The sequence below is a fragment of the Phoenix dactylifera genome, chromosome 4 (assembly GCF_009389715.1).
Source record: "Phoenix dactylifera cultivar Barhee BC4 chromosome 4, palm_55x_up_171113_PBpolish2nd_filt_p, whole genome shotgun sequence".
NCBI classification, from domain to species: domain Eukaryota; kingdom Viridiplantae; phylum Streptophyta; class Magnoliopsida; order Arecales; family Arecaceae; genus Phoenix; species Phoenix dactylifera.
This window is the reverse complement of record NC_052395.1, coordinates 17,481,125-17,494,048: the sequence shown is the minus strand read 5'-3', so window position 1 is coordinate 17,494,048 and position 12,924 is coordinate 17,481,125.

The window sequence follows — 12,924 nt, the reverse complement described above, 5'->3', positions numbered from 1 at the left end:
AAGCGGGAAAAAAAGAAAAAGAGGAAGGATGGAAAGATGTGCCAAAAAAACAAGAAGAATAAAAAAAGAAAAAAGAAAGAAGGTATAAAAAGTAAAGAAAGAGAGGAAGGAAGGATAAAGAAAAAAAAAAAAAAAAAGAGGAGAAAGAATGAGGGTATCTACTAGGATGGTGCCATAGTTGACTAAGAGAGAGTATTCTATCAAGAATTTAAAATCTTGATTTCACTACATATTTTACTTCTATCAAAAAAGTATCTATGTTACTAATGATCTAGCACAAACCAAGTCTAAGTGCTTACTGGAAATGATAATTGAAGATTTATATCTATAATAACAAATCCCTTGATTTACACCATTTCTTTCTATATTTTTTTTAAAGGTTTCTAGAATCCTTAAATAATCATTTATAAGAAAAGAGTGGAAAATAATAGGGGGAGGCATGGAGCATGCATGTTTTTTCTTTTTCTATTTTGATAAATATTCACACAAAGGAATATAGAGTGTTGGAGAGATTTTTAAATAAAAATTGTGAAGGGATAAAAATCAATTCTCACACATATATTGTATGTATCTAAAATGGAAACGTAACTTGTGCATAGTCTTCCATTCACCATATGGACATAATAGTGGATGCTAATTACTGTAATTGACTTAGAATTTTATTATAGAACATCCTCCAAGCATATCTGAAGGAATAAAATAGCTAACATATATTGCTTTTCATCATTAACGCCTATATTACTTTTTATGCGGATGAAGAAAAATAGATATTAAGATTTATTGGGGTTGCATAGAAAATGATCTAATAGTGGATCATATGATTGGCGTGGAAATTTTTATGAGATGGGAGTGGGTTGTTAAGTGTTTTAATTGCTAGCGAAACATCCGACTTATTGTATAGGGATTGGGTCACAAGGGAGCAATACAAGAGCATACATGAAACATTAGTTAGCAAGCCATGAATTTGGAATTTTATAACATATAATGCCTTTTGCCAATAATATCACGTAATATCTACCATATATTGCCTTTTGCCATTAATATCTACATTACTTTTTATAAGGATAAGAAAAAATAGACAACGTGTTTTCTTAGGGTTATATAGAAAATCATCTAATAATGGATCATAGTTGGCATTGGAATTTTTACAGGAGCTTTAGGAATGGGAAGTCAAATGAAGAGGGTGATCCGAGCATTTTAATTCTATGGCGAAACAACTGACATATTGTATGAGATTTGGATCGCAAGAGAGCAATCTGAAAATGTATAAGGAAGTCAAATAGCAAGTCCGGCAAATTTTTCGTCCAGACTAGATAAGGGATTATGAATAGGACAATAGGAATAAGAAGATAGTATGATTAAGCATAACACATCTTTTCGAGCATACTTGATCATATGATCTGGACCTTAAGATTTGATGGGAGAAATGCTGGACGCCTTGAGCTCGGACCGAACTAACCTTTTTGAACTCAGTATAAACCGAGGTAAACAACTTCGACCACAGCCGAGGAACCATTCAGCTGAGAAGCCAATCGATACGTGTCGATAAGAGTTGGCAGTTTTGGTAATCAGCGAAATTGGCAGTGCTGCAATCGGCGCACGATCAACGTCGTATGTTGCCCATGCAGAATGGTATCTGTTGGGGGAATAAGATTTTTCCCCCCAAGTGACACGAATGCCCCCAAGAAGCCGCACAATCGCCGACCCTGAACAGCCGAAGTCGGCGTCCGACCTCGGAACGCCCGACCTCAAGACATCCGACCTAGGAAAATCTTGATGCTCAAGGTCTACCCTTGTCAGCCACCTACTACGGCCGTACTCCTCTGAGGTCCAACTGAGGACCATACCCTGCCACTGCTTCAGCATTTATTGCGCATGGCCGCTGTAACCCTCCGGTTCACTCTACAATTAATGTGGATCTCCGGCTTACTCCACCATTAATGCGGATCTCCGGCTTACTCCACCATTAATGCGAATCTCCGGCTTACTCGACAATTAATGCGCATGGCTCCTGACATCTACGGATCCTCGGCTCTCCACGGCAAGTTAGCCCAGCAGAGTCTAGTCAACCATGATAAGTCTCTGATCTCGGCCATACCTCCGACACCAATGCAATGATTCGCCTGGTAGCGTACTGGTTCGGGTCGTACGATGCCCTCACCGCCGACATCAGCACAATGATTCGCCTGACCGTGCGCCGACCTGAGCCACATGCCGAGCCGTACTATGGCCTCGCCCTGTTACATCACAGGTAAACCGACCCCCACCTATAAAAGGGAGCCTTGGCTTCTCAGGAGGGGGTTGGGAAATTCCGTGCCTTACAAGCACTGTTCATCTCCTCCTTACACTATCTGCCCCCTCCCTGACTTGAGCGTCGGAGGGCCGGCGCCGGAAAACCCGGCCACCGGTTTGTCTGCAGGCACCCAGACGGAGGACGCCGCCCGCTGACGGATCGCTGCCCCGCTGTGAGGACCTCCTGCTCCCTCTCTCCAGCCACCCCAGACGGACGACGCCGCCCGTCGACTGGTCACCGCCCCGCCGTGGTGACCCGCAGCTCCCTCTCCCTCGACCGAAGATTGCCCCCGGGTCCAATTTCCAGCAACAGTTGGCGCTAGAGGAAGGGCCCGAGTAGCAGTCATGAAGTTGAGAAGTAAGGGAGCCTCCAACGTCTCCCGGCGTCCCCCGCAAAGTCCTGGACGCTCCGTCCAGAATTCTCCAACTCCGGCTGACCCAATTCCTCAGGTCCAGCCGGAACAGTTCAACGCCTTAGTACAGCAAGTCCAGGCCCTGGCCGCCGCCGTTCAGGGCCTGCGACGCGAGGAAGCTTTACCAATGCTTCCCCCGCGGGCCCAGTTCCCGCCGGAATTTCCTCCCAACGGCCCGGTTCTCCCCGGCCAGAATTTACATGGCTCCTCCAGAGCCAATAACGAGGAGCGGACTTCCCCCCAGAGAGAGCTGCCGGGGGAAGATCTCGACAGAAGACTCCAGCCTTCTGAGGCTGAGTCAGCTCCGGACCGCCGTGAGCCGGTGCAAACCACGGCAACAATTCCGCAGGCAGGGGAGCTCGACCGAAAAATTGAGCATCTGGAGCGCCAGATCGCGGCACTCCACAGCAAGAAGGCGAGGCAAGAGGGAGACTTTGAGTTCACTACCAAGTCCCCCTTCTCCAGCCGGATCGAGGATGAGCCGGTTCCCGCGAGGTTTAAAATGCCTCAGATGGAGCCCTACAGCGGAATCACCGACCCTCTCGACCACTTGGAGAGCTATCGGGCCCTCATGGCCCTACAAGGGTCCTCGGAGGCCATACTTTGCAAGGCCTTCCCAGCAACCCTCCGAGGGACCGCTCGGCTTTGGTTTTCTGGACTGAAGCCGAACACGGTGTCCTCTTTTGAGCAACTCGGCAGGCAGTTCGCCACCAACTTTGCTGCCAGCCGGCGCCAGCGACGGACGTCAGACTCCCTCCTCGACATCAAACAGAGAGGGGGAGTCCCTCAAGGAATACCTGGACCGCTTCACCGCCGCCACATGGGAGGTTCGCGAGCTAGACCAGTCGATAGACATGTCGGCTCTGAAGACTGGGGTTCGCTCCTACCGATTCCTCTTCTCCATCGAGAAGAGCTTCCCGGCCGACTTCACCGAAATGTTGGCCTGGGCCCGGAAGCATGCCAAGGCCGAGGAGGCAGTTGCCTCTAGGCGGGGAGCAATTGAACCCGCCTCTAAGAAGCAGAAGAAGCGCCGCGAGGAGCGCGACCGACAAAGGAGCCGATCCCCCCGTCGAAAGAAGAATCTCCCCAGACTGAGGAGCCCGCCCCGTCAGCAGGGGCGACCTCAGCAGAGGACCCCTCCTCGACCGAGGTCCCCACCACGGCCTCGGATGTACCCGGGGAGGTACGAGAACTATACACCCGTCAACGCCCCCCGGGCCGAGATCCTGATGGAAATCGAGGGTCGGGACTTCTTCCGACCCCCGCCGCCTATGCGAGACACGGGATTTTCCCGTAATCCCAGGAAGTACTGTCGCTTCCACCGAGACCATGGGCACGACACGGAGGACTGCCTCTAGCTCCGGGACGAGATAGAAGCACTCATCCATCGAGGAGTACTCAACCGGTTCGTGAGAAACCGGCGCGAGGAAAGGAGGCCGGCAGAGGATGTCGTACCAACCAAAAATCCGGACGACAACAGGCCCATTGCCGGCACCATCAACATGATTGGAAGGGCCTCAGCAGGAGCAGCCGCCCCGGGAGCACCCCCGAAACGCCCACGCACTGATGAAGTCATCTCGTTCTCGGACGAGGACTTAGAAGGGGTCGAGACCCCTCACGATGACGCTGTGGTCATCTCAATGATTGTAAATAAGTTTGATGTAAAGCGTGTCCTAGTTGACAATGGGAGCTCAGCCAACATTTTGTATTATCATGTCTACCAAAAAATGGGGTTGACAGAAGGACATCTCCGGAGGATCAACGCCCCACTGGTCGGGTTCACCGGAGATTCGGTCCCGGTCGAAGGTGAGACCAGCTTCCTTGTCACAGTTGGCCTCGCCCCCCAGGAGAGCACTGTGAGGACGGACTTCCTGGTGGTCCGACTGCCCTCGGTCTACAACGCCATCCTTGGGCGGCCAGGGCTGAATGCCCTTCGAGCCGTAGTTTCAACCCACCATCTGCTCATGCGGTTCCCCACCGGCCAAGGAGTAGGCGAGGTCCGAGGAGACCAGCTGGTCGCCAAGCAATGCTACACGGCGGCCCACGGAGTAAAGCAACCGACCGAGGCGACAATTCAGCCAACGGACCCTTCATTGCCCATAGAAACCCTCGATGCGAGGGACACCCTCTGGAAGAAGCAAGTAGAGCCCGGTGAGCTTCTTGTTCAAGTTCCACTAAAAGAAAATTTTTCTGAGCTAACCGTGCAGGTCGGCTCCGGCCTCGGCGCCCGCGAAAGGGATCGCCTCGTCAGCTTCCTGCGAGACAATGCTGACGTCTTCGCCTGGTCGCCTGCGGACGTGCCGGGAATTGACCCTGAGGTCATGGTTCACCGACTCCAGGTGAGGCCAACCAGCAGGCCTGTAAAGCAGAAGAAAAGGGGCTCCGCCCCGGAATGGCAACGTGCTGCGGCCAAGGAGGTGGACAAACTCCTCGGAGCCGGCTTCATCCGGGAGGTCTCCTACCCGGACTGGCTCGCCAACGTAGTCCTCGTAAAGAAAGCCAACGGGAAATGGCGTATGTGCGTGGACCACACCGACCTGAACAAGGCCTACCCGAAAGACAGCTTTCCCCTTCCAAGCATCGACCAGCTCGTCGACTCTACTTCAGGGCACCAACTGCTAACTTTTATGGACGCCTTTTCAGGGTACAATCAAATCCGAATGGCGCCAGAAGACGAGGAGAAGACGGCCTTCATCACCGACAAGGGCACCTACTGCTACAAGGTGATGCCCTTTGGCCTGAAAAATGCTGGGGCCACCTATCAGAGACTGGTCAGCCAAATTTTCAAAGACCAGATCGGCCGAAATATGGAAGTCTACGTGGACGACATGCTGGTGAAAAGCCGAGTGGCGGAACACCACATAGCCGATCTCGACGAGACATTCGCCAAGATCAGAAGATACAAAATGAAGCTCAACCCGGCGAAATGTGCGTTCGGGGTCACCTCGGGCAAGTTCCTGGGTTTCATAGTGACCCAGCGCGGAATTGAAGCCAACCCGGAAAAAATCCGGGCACTGCAAGAGATGTCGCCTCCGAAGACAGTTAAGGAGGTGCAGCGGCTCGCAGGGCGAGTTGCCGCCTTGGGAAGGTTCGTCTCTCGATCAGCCGAGCGCTGCCTTTCTTTCTTCAAGAGCCTCAAACGGCCGAAAGACTTCCGGTGGTCAGAAGAATGCCAGCGAGCCTTTGAAGAGCTCCGGAGCCTTCTGGCCTCTCCCCCGCTGCTCACCAAGCCCCAGAAGGGCGAGGTCCTTTATTTATACTTGTCCGTCTCCCCAGCTGCAGTGAGCTCAGTCCTCGTCCGGGAAGAGGACAAGCTCCAAAAGCCGGTCTATTACACCAGCCGGGTTCTCAGGGATGTTGAGACCCGATATTCTAAACTTGAGAAGACCATCTTCGCTCTCATCATCTCGGCTCGGAGACTCAGGCCTTACTTCCAAGCCCACACAATAGCTCTATTGACCGACCAGCCTATGAAGCAAATATTGCAAAGGTCGGATCGTGCGGGGAGGATCGCCAAATGGGCGGTTGAGCTCGGAGAATTTGACCTCGAGTATCGGCCCAGGCCGGCTATCAAGGCCCAAATACTCGCCGACTTCATCGTGGAGTGTACTCTGCCGGACGACCCTGAGTTGCCACCCGTATCCGCGGAGGAAGCCCCGAGGCAGCCATGGGTCTTGCACTCGGACGGATCTTCAACCTCGGGGGGTAGCGGAGCCGGACTCATCCTCACCAGTCCAGACGGAGTAGTGGCCGAGCAAGCCTTGCGCCTCAAATTTCCGGCCTCGAACAATGAGGCCGAGTATGAGGCTCTCATCGCCGGGCTCAAGCTGGCGAAAGAACTGAAAGTGGAAGACCTGACGGCCTTCAGCGACTCCCAGCTGGTAGTGAACCAGATCCAAGGAGACTTTGAAGCTAAAGAACCATCCATGCAAAAGTATCTCCAAAAGGTGTGGGAACTTACGTCTGCCCTGAATTCTTTCAATATTCAGTACATTCCCAGGGCGGAAAACTTCAGGGCAGACCAGCTGTCCAAATTGGCAACCTCCCGCATGAGCGAGCTTCCCAAGGAAACAACGCTCGAGTATCTTCAGATCCCCAGCACGGAGGAACCCGAGCCCACCATGTGCATCGACTCCGAGCCAAGCTGGATCGATGGGCTCGTCTGCTACCTCCAAGACGGGACCCTACCTCATGACGAGACGGAGGCTCGCCGAATCAAGCGCCAAGCCCCCCGATGCCTCCGCCCCTCCGAGGCGGACTATGCCCTCCGAGAGGTCCATGAAGGGATCTGCGGAAATCACATGGGGAGTCGGGCACTGGCCCACAAGATCCTGCGGCAAGGATATTACTGGCCCACACTCCAGAAGGATGCGACGGATTTCGTCCGGAAATGCGATCGGTGCCAGCGAAACGCCAATATCCAGCGCCGACCTTCGGCCCTGCTGACTTCTATCATCGCCCCCTGGCCATTTGCCCAATGGGGGATCGACATCCTGGGGCCCTTTCCCCAAGCCTCCGGACAAAGAAAGTTCCTGGTCGGCTCCATCGACTACTTCACCAAATGGGTCGAGGCCGAACCTGTCGCCCGGATCACCGAGCAAAAGATGCGGGACTTCGTGTGGAAGTCCATAATCTGCAGATTCGGACTCCCCCGTATCCTTATATCCGACAATGGTCGACAATTTGACAATGTTCATCTCAGGGAATTTTGCTCCGAGCTCGGCATTGATCACCGCTTCACCTCGGTTGCTCACCTCCAGACAAACGGAGAAACTGAGGTAACTAACCGCACTATTTTGCAAGGACTCAAGGCTAGGCTTGATCGGTCCAAAGGACAGTGGGTCGAGGACTTGTACAATGTCCTTTGGGCGTACCGGACCACGTTCCGACTGCCCACGGGAGAGACCCCCTTCAACCTAGCATACGGCACTGAGGCCGTCATCCCGTTGGAGATCGGCCTGCCTTCTCCAAGGGTGGAGCATTATGACCCCGACACCAATTCCTCCCAGCTCAGGAGCAACTTGGACCTCGTCGAAGAGACACGAGAGGTCGCCCGGGTCCGCATGGCAAGATACCAACAGCGAACGGCCCAATACTACAACTCCAGAGTCAAGCCCAAGCTCTTCAAAGTAGGGGACCTCGTCCTCAGGAGAGCCGAGGCTTCTCAACCGACCGAGCAAGGAAAGCTCGCCCCGAATTGGGAAGGGCCGTATAGAATCGCCCGGGTACAACGACCAGGGGCGTACAAATTGAAGTCCCTGGAGGGGACTCTGATCCCGCGAAGCTGGAACTCCGAGAATCTACGAATGTACCACCAATGAAACCCCTAGGGGTTCAAGACAATTAGGACAATGGATTCAGCTTCCTTTTTGCAAATAATTCTCTCATTTTGATGACTGTAATTCTCTTCTAATGTTGGGTCGTCTGTGATCCTCAGATTCTCCGGCCAAAATCGGGATGCCCCGAGGCTCGACCGTAGAGTCCCAAACTCCCTCGACCTCGAGAAGTATCGCAGGACGGCGAAACGTCGACCGGCGCAAGATTCCCTCGACTAAGGTCGGGATGCCCCGAGGGTCGACCGTAGAGTCCCAAACTCCCTCGACCTCGGGACGAAGCCGTGAGGGGTGGAAAGGGTGGTTCCACCCGGGGCGCCACAAAGTGGACCCCCGGGAGCGGTCGACGATCCCCGATCCCCTGACAAACGATTCCTCAACTAAGGTCGGAATTCCCCGAGTGTCGACCGTAGAGAACCAGACTCCCTCGACCTCGGGAAGCGTCGCAGGTCGGTAGAGCATGCCCAGACCCACCGACCTGACGAACGATCCCTCGACTAAGGTCGGGATGCCCCGAGGGTCGACCGTAGAGTCTCAAACTCCCTCGACCTCGGGACGAAGCCGTGAGGGGTGGAAAGGATGGTTCCACCCGGGGCGCCACAAAGTGGACCTCCGGGAGCGGTCGACGATCCCCGATCCCCTGACGAACGGTTCCTCGACTAAGGTCGGGATGCCCCGAGTGTCGACCGTAGAGAACCAGACTCCCTCGACCTCGGAAAGCGTCGCAGGTCGGTAGAGCGTGCCCAGACCCACCGACCTGACGAACGATCCCTCGACTAAGGTCGGAATGCCCCGAGGGTCGACCGTAGAGTCTCAAACTCCCTCGACCTCGGGACGAAGCTGTGAGGGGTGGAAAGGGTGGTTCCACCCGGGGCGCCACAAAGTGGACCCCCGGGAGCGGTCGACGATCCCCGATCCCCTGACGAACGGTTCCTCGACTAAGGTCGGGATGCCCCGAGTGTCGACCGTAGAGAACCAGACTCCCTCGACCTCGGAAAGCGTCGCAGGTTGGTAGAGCGTGCCCAGACCCACCGACCTGACGAACGATCCCTCGACTAAGGTCGGGATGCCCCGAGGGTCGATCGTAGAGTCTCAAACTCCCTCGACCTCGGGACGAAGCCGTGAGGGGTGGAAAGGGTGGTTCCACCCGGGGCGCCACAAAGTGGACCCCCGGGAGCGGTCGACGATCCCCGATCCCCTGACAAACGATTCCTCGACTAAGGTCGGGATGCCCCGAGTGTCGACCGTAGAGAACCAGACTCCCTCGACCTCGAGAAGCGTCGCAGGTCGGTAGAGCGTGCCCAGACCCACCGACCTGACGAACGATCCCTCGACTAAGGTCGGGATGCCCCGAGGGTTGACCGCTGAGTTCCAAACTCCCTCGACCTCGGGACGAAGCCGTGAGGGGTGGAAAGGGCGGTTCCACCCGGGGCGCCACAAAGTGGACCCCCGGGAGCGGTCGACGATCCCCGATCCCCGAAGCGGACAATACTTTCTGAAGCAGAGCTCTGCCATTGAACTAGCACGCACCCTACTTCGGTAGAGCGCCCACAGGCCCGCCGACCTGACACAAGACTCCTCAACTAAGGTTGGGGCGCCCCGGGGTCCGACCAGAGGGTCTCAAGCTCCCTCGACCTCGAAAAGAACTGTAGATCAATAAAGCCTCCCCAGATCCTCTCAACTTCGGTGGGTGTCGTCGGGTCCGTGAGAAGCCCGAGCCCCCTTACAAGTCAAAAATGACTCCGGAGGACGACGAGGAAGGGAAGCAACCTACTCCGCCATGTGAAACACAACTCCGAGAATGCAAGAGGTACATCTAATTCGATGCCCTCCTTGTCAAATTTTATCTACATACCGCTAATCATCTAACGTTGGAGTCCTATCTCGCCCCAAAGTCGGGCTACTCCAATGGGTCGGCTTAAGACCGATCTCCTAATTACATTATGCATGCTCCGTTCGACAAGTCTCCACTCGTCAAGTCTCAACTTGAACAAAGTCTTCATAAGTTAGGGCCCAACTCGGCCCCCATACATAGACTCCGATGTCTAGCTGAGAAAGCGGTCCCGGCCGCAAGTGCACCAGCCGAACACAGATACTAAGGCGATCTTCAGAGATTCCAGCCTTACTCACTGAAATCTCGGTAGAGTCCGAGAACAATAACTATGAAAACCTTCGGCGATAATTCGACTATTAGCCCGCGCTCCCTACAAAGGACCCGGAAGTCAAGTTTGGAAACCCGACTAGACTCCCCCGAATAGCGGCATGAACAGACCTAGCCCGGTCCTACTCGAAGGGCTAAGGCCCGACCTCAATGCCTTGGGATTTCCCTAAAGGCCGAACGTGACGACTTTCGCGATTCTAAGATCCGAGTTATAGGACTTAGAAAATTTTCTGGAAACCTAAGCTCGGAGCTCCCTTTGCTCGGAATGACTAAGATCCGAGAAGGCTAAGATATAACTCAGGAAAAGGGCAACTTCGTTAAGTAGCCCGAGAACTAAAATACAGAGTTAGAGGTCGTCGAGGCGGTTAGCTAAAACTCTAGCCTCATTCACAACAAGGAAGGGAAAGACGAGCACAAAATGACAAAAGTATTTTTTCATTGACAAAGGGCCGGAAGGCCAATTACAAAATTGGAGGTCGGCCATTCAAGAGCCGACCCCGGATACAATGAAAAAGGAAAAATGCGCCAAGCCTTAAGCGGCGGCAGCTATATCCGGGGGATCGTCTGGCACTGTGATGACCTCGGGATCTTCAGCCGGCACAGGCTCGGCATCGGGGGCAGGGGCCTCGGGTGCCGCCTCCGGGACGTCGTCCGTCTCGGCCGCCGGTGCTGCCTCCGGGACGCCGTCCGTCTCGGCCGCCCTCGTCGAAGGCTCGGCGGGGTCTTGTTCGTACAATCCTGCCTCGGATGTCAAAATGGCAGGAAGGTCTTCCGTGTCGGACCCGTAGCCCAAGTTCATCTTCGGACGGATCGTCGAAAAGTCGTACTGGGGGCAGTACCGGATCACCTGCAGCCGGAAGTTCTCGAAACCCCGGAGAAACCCGTCGACCGTCTCCTCCTCTAACATGTCGCGGAACTCCTGCGACCCCTTGAAGAGCTCCACGGCATGATCAGCTCGCTCGAGTGCCCTCCTCTCTCGGGCCTCGAGTTGCTCGATTCGGAGGCGGGAAACCCCGTCCTCATACTTGAGGCCCGCAACCTCGGATTGGACCTCCCCCAAGCGCGCCTCCGAGGCGCGCAAGGCCGACCTGGTTAGGGCATGAGCAGCCTTCTCCTCCTTGAGCCCCTCCGCCATAGCGAGGCGCTCGGCCTCGGTGGCCGCCCTCCGAGCCTCGGCCTCGGCCAACGCCGCCTCCAGCTCGGCGATCCTTTTCTTAGCCGGCTCCAATTGCCGGCTGACCCGCCGGGTCTCTTCCTGACATCCCCGGGCGATGAACACCAGGGAATCGAGCTCGTGAATATGCTGTAAAGAAAGAGACAAAATGATCGTGAGTTAAAAACATCTGGACTCGCTAATAACTTTAAGGAAATCAAGAAAAGGACTTACCCGGGCAGTGTTGCAGTAGGCACTGTCAACAATGTCCTCCAACGGAATGTTCCGGAACTCGGCCCGGTCCGCCGGAAGCATCACACGCCGAAACACGACGCGTGCGACCTCAGCATCATGAATAGCCGAACTCCCCACAGGGATAGGGGAGTCCGGCTCATCCGACTCCTCTTCGAAGTACCTTGAGGAGCTCGGCGCGTCCGGCCTCGGGACCCTGGGGCCGCTTGCCTCAGGGCCCCTGGTCGGCTCGGGCCCCGGGCGCTGTGAGGAACCCGAAGCCGGGCCCTCCCGCTGGGAAACGGGGGCAGGGCAAGGAGGGGCCGACGGGCCCGCGTCGTCGACGACCCGCGCCCGCCTCGGGTCGGCTGAGGAGGCCTCCGCCTCGGGGCCGCTCGTCTCGGCCGACGTAGAAGCGCCGGCCAGCCTCGCCTTCTTCCGAGGCTGGGGCATAGCTCCCCCGGCCTCGGCCTCCCGCCTCCTCAGGCGAGAAAAAAGCGACGTGTTGCTGGTCGGCATATGGAAAATATCTGAAATCAAAAATATCAAGTGTTAGACCATTAGCAGTAAAAACAAAGGACAAAAAAAAAGTAATGTAACTACCCTTACCCTCGGGGCGCGCCGAGCTCAGACCCACGCTCGCCGGGGCGTCCTCCCGTAGGAGCTCGGTCAGGTCGTAGCCCTTCCCGAGGGCTCGGAGAGAATCCAGGGTCCTCTGCTCCCTCCCCGAGGGCTCGGAGAGCTTGTTAAGGGCCTTCAACCGAGGGTGTCCCCACCTCGGATTAAACCCCCACGGCGCCTCAGACGCCAGAAAGAAAAATTTCCCCCCAAGTGACACGAATGCCCCCAAGAAGCCGCACAATCGCCGACCCTGAACAGCCGAAGTCGGCGTCCGACCTCGGAACGCCCGACCTCAAGACATCCGACCTAGAAAAATCTTGATGCTCAAGGTCTACCCTTGTCAGCCACCTACTACGGCCGTACTCCTCCGAGGTCCAACTGAGGACCATACCCTGCCACTGTTTCAGCATTTATTACGCATGGCCGCTGTAACCCTCCGGTTCACTCTACAATTAATGTGGATCTCCGGCTTACTCCACCATTAATGCGGATCTCCGGCTTACTCCACCATTAATGCGGATCTCCGGCTTACTCGACAATTAATGCGCATGGCTCCTGACATCTACGGATCCTCGGCTCTCCACGGCAAGTTAGCCCAGCAGAGTCTAGTCAACCATGATAAGTCTCTGATCTCGGCCATACCTCCGACACCAATGCAATGATTCGCCTGGTAGCGTACTGGTTCGGGTCGTACGACGCCCTCACCGCTGACATCAGCAC